The sequence below is a fragment of the Thermobia domestica genome, chromosome 5 (assembly GCF_964235325.1).
Source record: "Thermobia domestica chromosome 5, izTheDome1.hap1.1, whole genome shotgun sequence".
Classification (NCBI taxonomy): domain Eukaryota; kingdom Metazoa; phylum Arthropoda; class Insecta; order Zygentoma; family Lepismatidae; genus Thermobia; species Thermobia domestica.
In genome coordinates this window covers 256,027,842-256,045,231 of record NC_137458.1, presented here as the reverse complement: position 1 = coordinate 256,045,231, position 17,390 = coordinate 256,027,842, and the positions used below count along the sequence as shown (strand labels likewise).

The 17,390-nt window shown below is 36.9% G+C and overlaps 1 protein-coding gene and 1 non-coding gene across 2 annotated transcripts in view; both read left to right on the top strand.

Moving 5' to 3' along the window:
• LOC145686558 (uncharacterized) overlaps window positions 1-17,390 on the top strand; it is an 88,842-nt gene that overhangs the window by 11,698 nt on the left and 59,754 nt on the right. The gene's annotated exons all lie outside the window — the stretch shown is intronic.
• Window positions 2,977-3,051, top strand: TRNAR-UCG (transfer RNA arginine (anticodon UCG)). The gene has a single exon. It is a non-coding gene; the product is annotated as a tRNA-Arg (tRNA).

Sequence of the window (17,390 nt, the reverse complement as noted above, 5' to 3'; positions counted from 1 at the left end):
AGTTCATTTTTATCATTAACATGAATATGTAAGTTGGAATATAAATGTTCATAAGAATCAGTATCTGACGTGCATTTGACATTATCACTTAACTTTGTAGCTAAATGTTCATGAGAATCTACAGCTGATGTGGGTTTAACCCCTACCACATCAGCCGCAATTAGTTTAAATTCATACTCGTGTATGGTTCCAATAAAGTACATTGTACAGCACAATCATGATTATGCCCCGTATTACTGTTCTGTACAGTGTTTACTTCAATACCTGGATCTTGATGCGAAGTGTCATCTCTTGACCCCCGATTACGTCTATCCACGTAGTGTCCTGTATTCCTGGAATTTCGCCATGTATTTCGTCGATTTTTAAATTTATTTTGACTATATGGTCTAACATAAGGATTGCCACGATTAATTAGGTTAGGTGTATTCCCTACATAGCTCTGCCTATTTTGCTCGTTTGGATTACTTGAATTTACTCGACTTCGGTTGTATTCCGTATCGTTCATACTACGGATATCTAGATTCCTAACAGGTACAAAATGATCTGAATTATTCTTATTTTTACTCACACCTGCTTGTTGATTCAAAGCATGGTATTGAGTTTCATAACATTGAACGAGCATTAACAAATGGTTGAAACTCATACACTGTGTAGAAAACAAGATTTGTTGTAACTTAAATGGGAGCAAATTTCGAATGGATGCTATTATTCTAGATTCCGACTGCAATGGATTAACAACTTTTAATTCGTTGAAGGTATTTACAACAAACTCGACAACAGATTTGTGTAAACGAGGATTGAAATGTTGATTTCTAATCGTGGCATCTCTATTTGCAAGCAAAAAATCATTTTCATAATTGGCGATCAGTGCTGCCTTGAATTCCTCATATGTATTGATGTGATCACGTATTGCCTTAAACCATAAGGAACATGGTGGGAGTAATAAATGAGGGATTAGCTTCATATATTGTGATTTATCTATACACATTATATTGCATTCGTCCTGAAATTTTTCCAGGAACGAAGTAGCATTCTCATTACATTTACCACTGAATTTACTCATGGCACGTATTTCACTCATCTTAACGCTTAACTTTACCTTCCTTTTATCGTTCCGAGTACTTATTGGGTGACAATTCCTATCCATAACGTGATGTGTTGTAGTACCGTCTATTATCCGTCTATCAGTACTCTTCGGATGAATTTCTTCCAAAATAAGGTCCTCATCAGATGTGGGTGGAGGCGAGGTCATCTCTTGTGAATGGGAAAACTCCAAATGATCACTGACCGTATGATTGTGGTGTGAGTTGTCCTTGACCTGTAGCTTCCTCATTTCCTCCTGTAGAGTAGCTATCAGTTGCGTATTTGCACGTATGTTGTTTGAATTATTGGTGACCTGAACCTTTTGCTGACGAACAGAAGATTCCATTACTTCTAAATCCTTTTTTACACCACTGATTTCTTGTATAATGTGGTCGTGATTATTCTGACAATCCTCAGATATTCTATTTAACTTTTCCTCGAACTGCGAGGTGATGTCATCCATCGCCTGGATAATTGATTGTTTCGTTTCATCTGACTTCTGTTCCATTCGTTTACTTAATTCCTCATATCGCTTGTTGGATTCTTCGAACTTCTGTTCTATCTTCTGTTCTATCGTCTGCTTCAATTCCTCGTATTGCTTGTTGGTTTCTTCGGACTTCTGTTCTATCGTCTGTTTCAATTCATCGTATTGCTTGTTGGATTCTTCGGACTTCTGTTCTATCTTCTGTTCTATCGTCTGCTTCAATTCGTTGGACATATGAACCAAATTTTGTTCCAATCGCTTCATGGCTGCCGAATCGTCTTTACGACATTGTTCTTGCCGCTGTAAGGCTAACAAGATTCGGTCTTCTAGTGTCATTCCTGGTGTTACACTATGTTCACCGTTGTCACTATCATTGGGTTCATTCTCCATAGCGTTACCGTTCATTTTTCTTATTATTATTCTACCACTTCTCAGTCTTGTAAAATTTGTATTCATTAACTTTATTACAAACGTAAATTCACCCTTACTTTGCTTCGGGTAGTGAATTTACAAGAATTCCCGGGTGAGGTAAACCAAAATTTTTATAACGACTCACCAAGGGTAGTCGTCAACCTGGTTCGATCGATGATATAAAGAACTTGAGTGGTAGTAACTGTTTTCATGTAAAAATATCTTTAGTAATTATATATATAATACTATTCTCACCTTCTCTATCAGAATTATAAAGTAGATGAACGGTTTTAAATGGTTTATTAGTTGATACACTTTTAATGTATTTTTCATTCACACTGTCGTGCACACATACATGAGAATTCGGTATCCATAAACAATTACATAACAACGAACTATCTATTACTCTCTAATATCTTACAGATATTAAAAACATTCTTCTTTTGTTATTATTAAATTAACATTCTATAAGGTATAGTGCTTATGTATGAGCACTTTCTACCCAAGGTACAGGTAATTATTAACCTATCCAATATTTCGTTATACTCTTAATACAAACGTTGACCCAACGTTAAATTTCAAACTTTTTGTTATCTTTCGCAGTCTATTATACTTATTTAATTTTTCAGCATTTGCCTTTATATCCATATTTTCTTCTTCAAATCGGACAGTTGTATCTATTATATACCTGTTGAGATTATTTTTTTACTACTAAATCAGGTTTTAAAATTTCTCGTTTCCCACATTAAATTCAAGTACTTTATATGCCTTATAATTTATCCTATTGTAATGGTCTTCAATCATTTTAGCAATCTGATTGTGTCTGTCTATTTTCCATTAGCGTCGAAAGTACACTTTCCAACTACGTGGGCAATGTTTTTTTTTTTTTTTTAATTCCATGTATATTCTACATTTAATGTCAATTCCTAGCTTCGTTCCTGCTAACGCTGTACTCCGTATGCATTAGTGCGCACCTTTATACAAAAGACTGTATGAGTGGCCCCTCGTAGCGTAGTCGCTAACGCTCTCGCCTTCGGTGCGAGCGGCCCCGGGTTCGATTCCCGGTGGGGCCACTCGGTCGAAAAAGTGTACAACGCTATTTCAGGCCAGCCATCCTGAATGAGGTTTTCCTCATTCACACCAGGCAAATGCCGGGGTGGTACCTAACTTATAGGTCCCAGGCCGCTTCCTTCCTTCCCCAATCCTTTCTTCCTTCCCTTTCCCCGGATTGTGTGCTCGCCGAGGGACGCCATTCCTCAAAACGTGACGGGCTAAATGGCCTTAGATGCCGAACGCCCAGAAATCTAAAATCCTATCCTATCCAAAAGACTGCTTGCTATTGGGTTATGTTTCAAAAAGAAAATTCCATTACCTTGACTTTTGAAGAACAATTTTAAATATTGTTACGAAGAGAAAGAGAAACTGGTTGGGACATTGGCTTAGAAGGAATTCTATCATGAGGAACGTGCTTGACGGTATGGTAGCAGGAAAGAGAGGGAGGGGCAAAGGAGACTACAATTAATTGATGATATCTAAACTGAGAAATAGTACGTGAAGATGAAGAGGTTAACAGAAGACCATGGAGCATAGAAGCTTCTCAGTTGCGGAAAGTGACCTGCCAATAATGGCAGAATATTTATGATGATGATAATGACTTAGTTGGTCATCTAGGTTTTAAACCAGTTATCTTTCATTTTTTGCTTTGTTTTATTTAATACCATCAAATTGTGTAGTCTCTCCCCTCCCAGTAAGAGCTTCCGAGATATGAACATATTGATATCAAATTAACTATTTCTATTTCTTCAGTCTCTTATCGAATTAACAAAAGTCCTTGATCAGTTGTACCTTAGAAATCCTTTGAACTTTCAATATTTCAAGTTCCTAGCTTAATTGATTGATTAACCGATTACTGAATATTTAATGAGATAATCAGCAGCGGGACTGTTTGTCCCCGTCATTACAAGGCCAATGGTCGACACATTCTGTGCATTGAAAATTCAAAGTAAAACTTCTAAAAATAAGTACGTCGAAAATAAGGCATTAAGAAAATAACATTCAAACGGAACGAGAAAATGCTAAAACAACAAATTGCAAGAAATAAAAGATATAACTAGAAGCAATACGAAACGTTTTGAAAAGGATTTAGGAATTTAGGATTTAAGAATTAGGTTTCTGGCAGTGAAGCCATATCTAGCATCTTGGTGCTAGATCTAGCATAATTCACATGCATTTAGCATCTAGCATCTTGACTTTAGCATCTTGGCCAAATCTAGCATAATTTCATTCTTCCCTCTGGTGAACAGAAAAAGAACGAAAATTTAGATGGTTCAAAAACCGTCTGGAATTATTCTTCTTAGTAGAAGCGATGGTTGGAGCAATGAAACCAGTCTATTTCTGCGGTTATGATTTATTGTGGAATTCAGAGAAATGTCCAAAAATAGCAAAACGTGACTCTACAAATCATATTTACTTACCCATAGTTTTATTACTGTCAACTCAAACCTAAATGTGTGGTTATCTGGAATGTTCCTGTCCCTTTCAATTTACAACTTGAGAGGGGGTGGATATGAGCGTCAGGGGATAGCTGGTAATATACTAAAAGAAATGCTTCAGAGCTGTATCGGAAGCGGCATGTTGTGTATATGTTTCTTAAAATGTTATCCATTCATAAAATATAAATTCGACCTTCCTCCCCTATAATGTGCCATTTACCAATTTATTTCATTATCAGTCCTGACAGCGTCATATTAGTTTTGTACATGAATACAGTTGAAACACTTCATTAAAATAATGAAGATAAGTAGGGGCGGGTCTTTTTACTATTAGTTAGGAAAGATAATTTCAAAATCTGGCATAATTTACAAAAATCTAGCATAATTCAGATCCGTGTTTGGCATCATCGCGAGTCTCGTGTGTAGCAACCCTGGTTTCTGGGCTTTTCGCCTCTATGGCTGTTAGCACGTCACGTATGAGGGATGATGTCCCTCGGCGATCACACTATCCAAGCAGAGGGAAGGAACGAAGCGACCTTGGACCTACATATTAGGTACCATCCCGGCATTTGCCTGGTGCAAGGGCGCCCGAAGAAAATTTTCTAGGTGGAGGCTCATCTCCATAGTTGCTTTATTACGTCTGGTATTTAATATACATGGATTGTTATTTTACGTATGCATTTTCGTGAGCCAGACGGGGGCCCAGGCCCCACCCTGCCCTCCCTTTCGGGCGCCCGTGGCTTGGTGTGAATGAGGAAAACCCAGGAAAATCTTACTCAGGATGGCTGGCCTGAAAAAGCTTTTACACTTTTTCGACCGAGTGTCCCCACTAGGAATCGAACCCTGGACCACTCGCACCAAAAGCGAGAACGTTAGCGACTACTAGCAACTACGCTACGCGGAGCCATCGTTTTGAAAAGAGAATATCAGAGCGTGTTGACTATCCCAAGTTCATGAACAAAAGTGACAATACGGTCAATAGAGACCATATTATCCGCTTATCCGCTAAAACTTTTAGCCTTATCGGCATAACCGTGGGACGTAAAACTCAAAGATTTCATTTCATTTTCATTTCATAGTTTCAGGTACAATAACTCTAAACGTTCTCTACAGTCTGAGTGTTCTAGACATTTTACAAGAATGTGCCGAATACTCAATCGGACAATAAGATCTTTACAATACACACGGTTAACAGCACACACTAACTAGGAGTGAGATGAGAATGTCCGATACGCAAACGTGTATCACTTCATCTCGGCGACCAGTACGCGACGACATCTGCCAATTGCCCATAATAAGTTTTACTGAGTGAAACTTATTTTCTTTGGTCTCGTTCCAAACCGCCAGTGAGAGGGCATTCGTTGGGCGAAATAGCTACGGAAATCAGATTAAGTAATCACTCATGTGCAATGCAGCGTTCTTGGATCCTGTGTCGTCGCATTTGTTTTCATTAATGCTGATTTAATGATAACACAAGTCTGCTGTTGTGGTTGATGACATCCTTCAAGAATGCATTGCATTGCGGGCTATTTTGTTACTTCTGATAACGCTTTGTGAGTCAGTGCAGATAAGCTCACACCGTAGCGAAAACTGAACTTCTGAGCAAGCTTAATTTCTGTTAGTTAAGCAGTAAATATTGAACACAAGCGATACAGACTAAATTCCGACCTGTCCACGACTGTCATCATATAAAACTTAAAATTTGGGTACTGTTCCAATAATGCTCCGAACTCTGGGTACTAATGTGCTGCCTGGTATGTGATGATAACCGAACTTTGATGAAGTCAATAGTCATCGTGAAAGAGCATAAACATGTAGCAAAGAAAGAGATGGGCAAACAAATTAGTCTGACTCTCATGCGCACGAATGTGCCATGGACATATAGTCTGAGGGAGTGCGCGTACTGGTCATAAATTTGACCACTACGCAAACAGAAAGCTGCAAAGATGCTCAGAAATACAATGTACATATGCTAAATAATTTCTGAGAAATCTCTCACGCCATCGGACAGTGTTGTTCGTTTGCTTCTAAGTATAGGACTAGTACAGAAACCATCAGCAGCTAACCGAATGCCCGGTAATGCTTAATATCAAGTTGTTTCATCATTAACGAGTGAGTAGATGACTAAGGAATACAACCGTAGTCTCACTTAGACCGAATTAGACTACGATATATAGTCGCAATAGGACTATACAATCAGCACCCGAGGTGCGGAGGCTAAGTACGTGAAACAAGTTCATACCTCGAAGACAAGAGTACTTAAGATTCCAAACGTTTAGTCCCTACCTTAAATGGTGATCAAAAGTGAAATCGAAATATCGGACAGTCTCAACAAACGAGAGACAAGTGTCACCTAGATACGAGTACAGATCAACAAGGCAAGTTCACTGTTGGCAGAAATGCACACATAAAGCAGAAGCCTGTCTCGTTGGACCATCGGACACGACAATTTAACGCCAATTGAAACTATCGAGTAATCCCGCGAAAGTATGTTGAGTAGCAATAAATAGCAGGATCGTCAGTATAAAGTAGGCCACAAACAAGAGCCTGGATCTGTGACAGAGCATTGTTGACAGTGACAGTGAACAATATGACACTGATAACATTCCCTTGTGAGACACCATTTTCTTCCATAAATCGCTCTGAGAGATTAAAATCTACACGCATCTTAAAATAACGTTCATCTAGGATTTTTTTATGAATTTCGCCATGTGACCACAAAGACCTTAGTCATATAGTAATTTTAAAATCCTATAATGACAAGTAGTGACAAATCCCTTTTCCAAATCGAAAAAATATAGCAACAAGATGCTGGCAATGGAAGAAGGCTTCTTGGATTTAGATTTTGAGATTAGCAAGGTTATCTGTATCGGATTGGAAAGACAGAAAGCCACACTGAAACTTTTTTCAACAGAGAGTTTGACTCTAAGTATGAAACGAGACACTTGTTAACCATGTGCTCAAAAAGCTTACACACGCAACTCGTAAGAGCGATGGCTCTGTAGCTCGTTCATATTGTTACGGCTTTCTCTGGTTTCAAGAGTGGAATGACCAGATCCTCATGCTATTGAGGTATGAACGTCTCCTCCGATCATATGCAATTAAATAACAGCATTAATACAACCTTTTATTAGTGTGGGACCTTGCGCAAGATATTGTACCGTAATTCCTAGAGTAGTGTTGGACGACTCACTTAAGGCAGAGTCGAATTCGAGAATCGTGAAATGAACTTATAATCCTCCAAATTGGCGCTACAAGAATTTAACCTATGCCTCTCGATACGAGTACAGAATCGACTAAACTTAACCGAGCAGTGTGCAGAGTCAGAGGTAGAAAGAAAGTATCTGCTCAATGTGCTGGCAAAGTGTGTGGTGATAGATATTAGCGTAAGTAGCCTGTCCTGGGCTTTGAGCAGTCAGCCAGTCAGCCATGACTTCTTTCAGATACATATACAGATTCTTATCAATACTTGCAAAAAAAAAAAAATTAAACTTACCATATTAACATTGCGTTGAACCACCTTTCACCTGGACGTGAAATGGAGCCATGGATGTCATGAATGGTAGCAAGTATATTATTATACCATTCCGCTTGCAGTACTCATTTAAGAAGAAAATCTGTGAAGAACTTGTGTTTCCAAAATGGAATTACAGAATTTCAATTATGTTTAGGCCTAGGAATTGCGCAGGCCAGGAGAGGTTTTCAACTCCATCCCGATTTTCCCCAAACCACGCCGCAGCAGCTCCAGCTATGAAACTGAGCTCATTATTATCCTGTATATGGCGTAAGTGCCCAGAAACAACATCTGGACCATAGGTGAAAAATGTCACCAAAAATAGCGACATAACCACTGGAACTCACGCGACCGTAACAGTCAGCGTGAGATTCGTTGAAAATCAAAGATTTGCAGCTCATATGATCATAGGGACGCCACCATGTTTGACAGTTGAGTAGAGGCATTGCAGATTACATTCTTCTTGAGAGTCCACGACACATAAACCCAACCCGTGATATGAAATAAAGGAAACGATGACTCATTCAATGATATCACATGTTTCCAGTCATCGGCTCTGCATAACGTATATTCACGGTATCATTGGGGTTATGCTAAAGCGTGATGGGCCCTTATGAGCGATTTTACAAGTACAACCCGACAATGTATGTCCATACTATGTAATCCCCGACTGACTATGATTGACGTTACAGACTGTAGCTGTTCCCTTAGGTCCTCCGTCACCTGCACCGTTGCATGATGTAGGACTTTCGCCCATGTAGTTTTGCTGTGGTTTAGGTAGGTCGTCATCGCTTTGGGTAATCTCCCTCTCGACATATTCAATACAGTTTGCCACTTTCGTCACACTCGCACCTCGTAACAGAGTGCCAACGATTTTCCCTACTTGTAAATTATGCACATTATCATCATCTGTTCTGTTTACTGTTCAGGTCGTTTCACTGCTCCCAATGTAGTATAAGTTTGCCCGAACACCCCAGCACCTAGCACTGCAGTTGCCATCTTACCATTACTACCCCAGATATCTGACGTGTTTCTAATTTTAAGTATCTCCATTAAATTGACAAAGACACGTATATATCTTGTTATTTGACTACATCAGAGGCTAAAAGTGGGCCTTATCAGTACTAATGCTTTGAATTCCTTTGCGATAACTACCTAGACAAAAAGCTCTATTTATTATTATATTATTATCGTAACTGTGTAGTTTGTATGATAGCCTTTAATACACACAGTCCCAAAATCAAATTATGGTGAATACAAGGCTTATCTCAAACCTCATTATTTTTCCATATTTTACTAATTGAAAACATACAGTGCCATAGAATCAGTGGCGTATTTACGATTTTGTTTCGAGGGGGTTTTGCCTGAAAATATGAAAATTCTGCAAGATATTTCATATACTTTACTATAGTAAGTAAAATTTCAGGGGCTTAAGCAGTGAAGCCTTATCTAGCATCTTGGTGCTAGATCTAGCATAATTCACATGCATTTAGCATCTAGCATCTTGACTTTAGCATCTTGAGCAAATCTAGCATAATTTCATTCTTCCCTCTGGTGAACAGAAAAAGAACGAAAATTTAGATGGTTCAAGAACCGTCTGGAATTATTCTTCTTAGTAGAAGCGATGGTTGGAGCAATGAAACCAGTCTATTTCCGCGGTTATGATTTATTGTGGAATTCTGAGAAATGTCCAAAAATAGCAAAACGTGGCTCTACAAAACATATTTACTTACCCATAGTTTTATTACTGTCAACTCAAACCTAAATGTGTGGTTATCTGGAATGTTCCTGTCCCTTTCAATTTACAACTTGAGAGGGGGTGGATATGAGCGTCAGGGGATAGCTGGTAATATACTAAAAGAAATGCTTCAGAGCTGTATCGGAAGCGGCATGTTGTGTATATGCTTCTTAAAATGTTATCCATTCATAAAATATAAATTCGACCTTCCTCCCCTATAATGAGCCATTCACCAATTTATTTCATTATCAGTCCTGACAGCGTCATATTAGTTTTGTACATGAATACAGTTGAAACACTTCATTAAAATAATGAAGATAAGTAGGGGCGGGTCTTTTTACTATTAGTTAGGAAAGACAATTTGAAAATCTGGCATAATTTACAAAAATCTAGCATAATTCAGATCCGTGTTTGGCATCATCGCGAGTCTCGTGTGTAGCAACCCTGGGTTTAAGCCCGGTAGCCCCGCCCCTAAATACGCCACTGCATAGAATATTACCACTTTATTTATTTCGACGTCATGTATACAACAATTAGATTCATCATAGAATAAAACAAGGAATTGTAGCAATTTTTAGTGAATTTTGAACTGCTAAAACAAAGGTGATTGAAATTTTATTACAAAGTATTTAAATTCTACTAATGTAGCGGGAGGAAAAATGCCGAAAGATGATATAGTATAATAACAAGCAATAGTTCTTGTAGAGCTGAAGAAAACGACATATTTGATAGTAAATCTTAATTTCATGCATACAGTTTTCGAAGAAATCAATAACAACGAGTCTTTTGTTAACATGAACATTGACGCTACATAGGATTGCCATCTATTAAGAGTGAAATCTAATAGTAACAAGCTCACATTATGACACTACCATCAACAAGTATACCGTACTGTAAACACTGTCGTTAATGACATATAACATAAAATTGTCATTAATTCTAAAGCTTTAATTCTTGTTTACATACGCTATGTAAACTTATAAACAGCAAAGAACTTTCGATTTTTTTTATACCTCACGTTTATGCCGTTTAGGCTAAAGGAGACATTTGAATAATGAAAATAAAGGATTATGAAAGCGCTGGTGGAACCAGAATGTAGAAGGAAACAGGAGAATCTCGGAAAAACCCACGGATACGATGTAGTTCACCAAACAAAGAAATGAACAGGTGCGCACCCAGAAACTTTTGTTGGGGCGCTCGCCCCCCCCCAAGAGGAAATTGTACTTGGGAATATTGAAAATCCAATAGAATGTTTACGGTTGTTACAGCAAAATTTGAAACCATATTTGAAACGTCGCTTATACTTGCCCCCCTTGGAAACCATAACATGGGCGCCCTTGGTTGGGAGGACTCCAATACTACAAGCCATTAATTACATCTATGTAGTATTGAAACAGTATTAACTCAGTGGTGCCAACCTGTAAGTTTATAAAATCCCATCTCAAGAGGCACAAATTCCCATTTTGCTCTTGAATTTCCCCAAGCGCTGCACTAATCACAAAATTTCCCAAAATTTGTAAAATATGAAAATTGAAGCTACTGTATGCTATTCACTTTCTTCAAAATTTGAGTGAATTATTCGTAGGATTCCGATCTTGTAAGTATATCATATAGTTAATAAATAAATATTTTCCTTTATGAAAAGGAACTATTGAAAATATTGACGAGAACGTGTACATTTTGTTGTCAAAGTTTACTATTTGCATCACGCTTTTGCGCCATAATGTTCCACTAAGCGTAATGAAACTAGTCAAACTTCATTCTGCAGGCACTTTATGGGGAACGTTTTTAGGAATTAGCGGTTTCTATTTTGGTATTTTACTTTGTTCCATTATTTTTATCATAACTTCCAGAGTACAATTTACGTTTCTTGTCGCTTCTTTATTGAGATTCACAAGTTGCGGCGTAAGTCTTTTGTTTTCACACTTGAATGCACTTTCTAGTAACAAAATTTAAAAATTACCACTAATTTCACTTTTATTGAAATGCCATCATTCTACTTCCGGCCCATAGAGAATTTGGTTGGAGTTAATGAAACAAATGTGTGAAAAATCCAACAAATGTTGCCAAGACCTATTTTAAAAATCCCACAAAATGGGATTTTCCTACGGGTTGGCATCACTGTGTTAACTTTGCAACCGAAAACACGATAAGTAATTCTTAAGTATCAGTGTTTCTTCCAGACCTGTTTTTTAGGGGGCACTGTCTCCCTCTGGAACTCTGAGAGTGCCCCCCCGAAACATTATTTCTGAAAGAAACACTGCATAAGTATTGCTATCCATATTCACAGAAATAATAGAACTGGATAAGAAAAGGAAGAGTAGAGATCAAGTATAAGATCAAATCTTTAGTTTACATCAATCATTGCTCTGCTAAACAAGTATATTTAGGTACTTTTACGCAGGGGAAAAAGTGAGGGGGAACGTGGGAGAACGTCGTCCCCTCACTTCCAGAAAATATCTGTGCCGTCCCCCACTTTCTAAAAAAATTACAATGGGCAAAGATAGACAAGGGCAACGGCGTGACGTCATGCTTCCCCCTACCTTTTCAGATCCACTTTTAACCCTGGTTTTACGAAGAAAATGTACAAATCTACGTATATCAAGTTACGAAGATTGGGGAAGGTCTGGACCCAGTGCATTCCCGCATGAGTGCGCCCCTGGGATTGTTATGTTAAACCCCGCTAAGTGTGTTTTGACAAATTTTAGAGAACAGAGAAACAAAGCCTCAAAATTTCTCAGGTACAAAATAATATTTTCAGACAACACTGCTGACGTTACAAGAGCATGCATAAACGTCACTTATGCATGTCATTTTGAGCTTTTGTCCTGAGAAAATTGATACATTGCATTGGTCTTAATGGGTTCTGGCATGACAATAGCTTAAAACAAGTTTAAAATTTCATTTTGTTTCGATTGTTATTTCAATTTTAAACATCATGACTTTTATTAGCAAAAAAAGTACAATATATTCAAACCTAAACATTTTCTTGAGGATACTCGTTGTAAGAATGCTGATTAAAGAAGCACTAGGCCTTGGAACAAAATTCATTAAAATCACTGAGTTATAATACTCCAGTGATTGGTCGGAAGTCCAGGCAAGTCCAAAATGCTTGCTAAGAAAAGAATCAATTAAGGACTTAACCTGTGGCGGTTCCAGAGTTCTATAAGAGGGATGTCACATTGATAATGGCGTCGAAACTGGCTTAGTTATCTCTTCCCTGCTTAGTATCAATTCTCTGACTTCGGAACCTCTAGACAAAAAGAATAATAACGAATTTGATATTACAAAATCATATATCAAGTGCAAGTCCTACATAATCATTTTTAACTTATTTTAAGTACTTTAACTCAGCACAAAGAATTCAAGTTATGCAGAAAGTGTAAAATAATTTATGTCATCACTGCTCAAACTATCTCTTCAAAATGAATTTTTTAATTGATTCCATAAAAATAATTTGGTTACATGCTCTTTAATATAATTTGCAATTTTTAATGTACACCAAAACTAAGTAATGATGAAAACTACACTAGATTCATTTCTCATGTTTTTATCCTAATTCTCAAAATGGGGGCATGATAATATTTTCATGATGCATTGAAATTCAAATATTCGTTCGATTTCGGTCCGATCATTCATTTCCAGTGTCAAAGCCTATACCTTGTATTTAACGTCGAAGAAACAAGAATTTAATGTGTTCCCGCCTGGAACCAAACTCTGGTATCCCCTACGGAAGATGTGTTTGCTAATCATAAATCCACGTGAAAGCTCCGAAATATGCGTGAAATTCCTAAAGTCTACCGGGATCCGAGTTTGCTCCGAATTTACCTCTTAAACCCACTCTAATTGACTAGACCATTGGTTCTCAACCTAATTCATATGACGACCCCATTTTATCACATCCTCTCCCCAGCGACCCCCTTATCATTTCTGGTTTGTAATAAGCTTGTGTGGGATTTTTAATATACTCATTGCAGAGATCTCACGACATCCAATTAATTTCTATAATAATAGAATCAATTTCTTGTATGATTATATAGTGGATACAATAACTTACCTAAAAGCGAATGGATTAAAACCAAATTTGGTCAGTTCATTCATATTACAAATATCAAATCCGATCCATCATACTGTTTCAAAATGGAGGCCATTTGAAAATTTTAAAACTTCATAACTCCCTTAATTCTATTGACATGGCAGGGCTGTCCAGTTTAATCTGCAAACACTTAGAAGGGCTTAGAAGGGCAGATGGTAGAATACTTAGAACACTTAGAAGGGCAGATGGTAGAATATATTCCCTACAATGAAAATGCTAGTTACAGATGGATATTAAACCCCTTCATTGAAGAGGCCATCAAAGTAACTGATCTAAGCCCACAACTTCTTGACCAACCAATAGAACTATCGTGCGACAAATCCTTGCAAATGTTTTTTTCTGTAACGAAGACTTGAACAAGTTCTGGCTAAAGAGGAGTGAATATCCTGCTCTGGTATCTGCTGCTTTAAAAGTAATACAGTAATTCCATTTGCTACATCGTACCTGTGAGAAAGTGGTGTTTTTTTTTTTTCATGGTAAGCATTAAAACAAAGACAAGAAATCGCTTATCTGTTGAAAATAACTTTATAATATGCGTCACGAAAATTGAGCTGGACAATGCTGCACTAGTGAAATCACATCATGCTCAGGTAGCTTTCAATTTTAATTGTATTTCAATATGTAGGTTTCGTTGCATTAATATTTTCTGGTATTTCAATATGCAGTTCTCATTAGTTTTATATTGTATACAGTACCTTTTATTTAAATTGATTTTTAAACAACTCTGCACCTGTTGAAAATGGTTATTAGTCCTATCGTTTTCGTTGTTCTTAACAGTATGTATAAAAATAAAAGTATATCTATCAGAACAAAGTCAAAATAATATTTCCCAGTATTAAATTCTAATTATATTTATCTCTTCCGCTTAACTTCGCGACACCCATGAAACCCTCTCGCTACCCCCAGCTTGAGATACCCTGGACTAAGCAATTGGCTGTTCTCTACTTATCAGAACTTTATAACTATTTATTTGAATTACAAGTCTAACACGCATCTGTCTGTTGCTTCACATGCTTGCTTTCACAACAACATTCCAGAGGTAAATCAATCTAAAATATAGTTCAAGAATATTCATTCGTTCAAAAATGCTTGTTTTAAAACAAGTTAATGTAAATCACTAGTTATTAAATTCTGAAATCCTAATGTGCATTAACAAAGTACTATTTTTGTCTTTCTTCATAATGATGCACGTATATATGAGCGTTGTAAAGAAAACATGATTTTTTTTGTCGGAAACCTTTTGCAAAGTTATGTCGCCCTTGAAACGATATGCGCTATTCTTTTTCCCGCTACCAGGAGGCATTTCCTTCTACGTCCACCTTCATCGTGTGGAGCACAAGAGAAGAATAGATATGATTCTTGCCCTATGGTATGGAGCGCGCAAATTCAACATATAGCAGAAAGATTACACCTTTCCGTTCGTTTTTTGTCCTCTCTCGTCCCCCGGTTGCAAGGAGATGGATAGAAAGTAGTTCTTTCCTTTACGTTAAGAGTTCTTACTCCTATACAGGAAATAGATGTCCATAATAAATTTTTATTAATTAAAATTTTTCGTATTTGGGAGTGCAGCTGACTTTGTGTCTACATTGCATAGCCGCCCCTGTAGTTAATGAAGTTTATCATAACAGAACAGGTTTTACACCTTTTCGAATGAGTAAAAAATAACATTTCTAGAGAAAAATAGACTCAATGTTTTTTCTTCGATGTATTTGCATACCAATCCTCAAATTATTTATACAACACTAGTAAATACAGGAATAACAATGAGCTACTTGCATTAACAATAACAAAACGTTAAACGGAATATTACATAGCAATGAAAGTGGTTGTAAGCACGGTGTACATCAAGATCATCTACAAAGAAGTAAACGAAGTTGTTTCTGCGGTCCAGTACTTAAGTAATCTAAAATAAATCAAATTATTTATTAAAACTTATCGAACTCCTTTAGAAACTCCTAAGGCGATAGCATAGTAACTAGAAGAATAAAGAAGAGCATGTGAAATTAAGACACAGTTTGTCATGAAACTTGGAACACCATTAAGCTTCATCAAGAATTATCCAATCAAATACAATTGTGCGTTGAACTCTGACTACTCAATGATTGAAAATTTTCCTAAACTGTGCTTCGAGAAAGCAAGAATCATTAAGAACCGAAGACATTGCTTCATAAACAAAGTTGACTTAAACGATAAACAATGATGTTACTAGAACAACAAATTTGATCACTTATTTTTGAACTTCAATGAGAAATTTAGTTACTTGATTCATAGAAGTAACAATAATACTTGGTATAAAAAGAAGAGGAACTAATAGCTGGCAAATGGCTCAATTTTGGATGTGGAAACAACATACTCTACACTGTGAAGTTAAAATTGAGAAAGAAATCATGAAAGGAACAAATGGAACTAAAACGCAAGTTTGCTGACTATAGAGGAATCACGTGTCAGCTGAACAATACATAAGATAAACAATTGCTGTTAGTTTTACAATACAATATTAGAAATTTACTATTTGTTTCTTTCTTACAACGGAACATTGATTACGTAGCCGCAGATTCTCGATGAACGAACGGGGGGAGCTGAGTTTGAGCTTTTGAAATAGATAAATATAGTGACCACGTTTTAAATTTCTCAAAGTTTCACCATTTTAATGATTGGATTATTATTATTATTATTAGTAGTAGTAGTAGTAGCAGTAGTATAGTAGTAGTAGTAGTAGTAGTAGTAGTTGTTGTTGTTGTTGTTGTTGTTGTTTTTCTCTACTCTCTATCTAAGCAGACAAAATAGCAATATACGGTCATCCATGCGTATCACTGTTTCTTCGTAGGGACATTTTATGTTTATTCCAGGGTTTGCAGAAAGTTTCGTACCATTCTGTGTGCTCATTATTACGTTCTTCTGTATCTTCTTTATGTTTCTTTCTTTTTTTTCGATTTCAATAGTTTCAACTGCCTTTTTCAGCGTCTTGTGGACCACTCCGGTATCAGATAATAGTATTGGTATTATTTTTCACATTTTTGTTTTTCTATTGTTCTATGATGTTTTTGGATTAGCTGTTTGTATTGTTGTATCTTTTCTCTACGTTCTTTCTGCAAATTTGTTGTATTTGGTATTGTGATGTTTATTAGATATATCTCTTCCTTTTCTTTGTTTCCCCTGTGATGAATATTCTGTTTTTATATACTGTTTGGTCGGTTGGTATGGTTATGCCAGTAAAGTTCTTGTTTGTATGTTTCTAGTATGGTTTTCTGTTGATATTTGGGATATGGTACTTCTTGTAGTATCAGTTTGAGTTTCATTCCTATTTCTTGATTTTGGGGCAGACAGCACCGTGTATGTGGGTTTTCTCGGGGTACCCCTGTTTCCACCCAGCTCTTATATTCTCAATTCAGCAATTCTTCCATCATCATTCACTTGCTTTAATCATCGTTTCCCTTAGCCTATAGGACATAATCGTGGAACACAAACTGAAAGATTTCATTTCCTATATCTTGATGTATTCTTTGTCACTTTGTTTCTTTCCTTGCATTCAGTTGTGTGATCATTGTGCATAAACTTGTGATATGTTGTAT